This window comes from Pinus tabuliformis, chromosome J (genome assembly GCF_031772625.1).
Source record: "Pinus tabuliformis cultivar Carrire ecotype Pingquan chromosome J, CPIR1, whole genome shotgun sequence".
NCBI lineage: Eukaryota > Viridiplantae > Streptophyta > Pinopsida > Pinales > Pinaceae > Pinus > Pinus tabuliformis.
This window is the reverse complement of record NC_142295.1, coordinates 121487439-121489384: the sequence shown is the minus strand read 5'-3', so window position 1 is coordinate 121489384 and position 1946 is coordinate 121487439. Positions and strand designations below refer to the sequence as shown.

The 1946-nt window shown below is 42.3% G+C and overlaps 1 pseudogene; it reads right to left on the bottom strand.

Moving 5' to 3' along the window:
- Window positions 1-461: 461 nt before the first annotated feature.
- Window positions 462-1007, bottom strand: LOC149225886 (ADP-ribosylation factor 2 pseudogene; annotated as a pseudogene).
- Window positions 1008-1946: the final 939 nt, after the last annotated feature.

Sequence of the window (1946 nt, the reverse complement as noted above, 5' to 3'; positions counted from 1 at the left end):
AACTAGCTAGTCTGGCTGGCTTGCTGGCTAACTAACTTATCCAACTTCCCTCTTTTTTTCTTTTCAATACATTATTAGCAGTTTCTTTACAGTTGAGGAACTGTTCCTCAATTACTTTTCAGTTGCTCAACAGTTTCTTCAAACAAGTTCCTAACTAATCCTAACTTGATCTGTTTGCCTAATTTAAAAACTAATAATGGCTAAGTCAACCTTAATGTTAAATGAACCACTAAATAGATTCCCTATCTACGCTTGCTAAGAAATAAATATTGTTTTACATGAAATTTTACAATGGCCCCTTCTTGGCTAATGTCTAGACCCTTAGGTCCAACTAGATACTTCAAGCTTGATCTTTGAGAGCCAATGCTCCTGCATCATTTCTTCAAACTGTCTCTGACAAAAACTCAAATAAGGCAACAATTCCCTACAAAAATTCCAGGAACCCAGTTCACCATATTTCTTCAAGCCTTGTTTGCAATGTTGTTGGAGAGCCAATCGAAGCCCTCATAAAAGCCCTCACCAAAAGTGGTACAAGTGCTTTGGATATACTATTGGCACCACCTAAGGGAATGCAGCCCAAGTTTGTCATTGATCTCTGCAACATTCATAGCATTTGGAAGATCTTTCTTATTTGCGAACACAAGTAATATAGCATCACGTAGTTCATCCTTGTTTAGCAATCTATGTAGTTCATCCCTTGCTTCTACAACATGATATCTATCATTGCTATCAACCACAAAGATGAGACACATAGTATTTTGGAAGTAGTGTCTCCATAGTGGACGGATCTTGTCCTGCCCCCCAACATCCCACACAGTGAAGTTGATGTTCTTGTACTCGATGGTTTCCACATTGAAACCAATGGTAGAGATGTTTGTAACATTTTCTCCCAACTTTAGCTTATACAAGATGGTCTTCTTACCAGCAGCATCAAGACCAACCATCAGAATGTGCATTTCCTTCTTTGCAAAGAACCGAATCAAAATCTTGGTAAAAGTGAGTCCCATCTTGACCACCTATTAAGGATCCCGAGTTGAAGGATTAGATCTGAGATTAGAGGGGACAAGAATGGCTCCCCGCAAAGAGATCTGAGAAGCCTGTCGAACACCTAGCACTACAACCGAAAAGGGGAGGGGGAGATACTATGAATGTCAGACCCATTACCAATCCCAGTCCAAGTCTTGGTCCCATCTTGACCACTTGTTAGAGATCCCAAGTTGAAGGGTCAGATCTGAGATTCGAGGGGAAAAGAATGGCTCCCCACAAAGATATCTGAGATGCCTCTCGAACACATAACACTGCAATCGAAAAGGGGAGGGGGTGATACCACGAATGCCAACCCCATTCCTAGCACCAGTCCAAGTCCCGGTACTAGCATGCCTCTTGGCAATGAGTGATGATATTAAACACTAGATCTTAGTGAATTTCTCACGGAATCAAGTCATATGACCGATACACAGTGTTGTCTTGAACGATGCAAACCATAATTTCTCCATCAGTCCAACCCAAGCCAATCAACCTTCCACCAGGCCTCCAAAAATCATAGGCACCACCGTTCACTAGCTCTATGGTTCCACACACACTCATATGTAGCAACGCCCATGGAGGTCTGCCTACGCAGATCAATCGTCCCTCCTCAATGGCCACGCTTCGGATCTGCAATCACACTCGTTTATTACCAACAACCAATCTACCAACGAGATCCAATGCAATCAGAGTTTTCTAAACACGCATCTCGGCCAAGCCACACGTCACTCCAAGTAAAAATATAGATCTACAATTCACAGTGACATCGCGGCTCTTCACTGCTCGCTATGCCTGAATGAATGCAACTTTTAACCAGTGACTACAACAATCTACCAGGCAATCTTCCACTCAAAACGTGGGCCACAAACATGAACAAATTCGATCCATAGGCCGAATCAAAATTCTTAGTTCACGTTGGT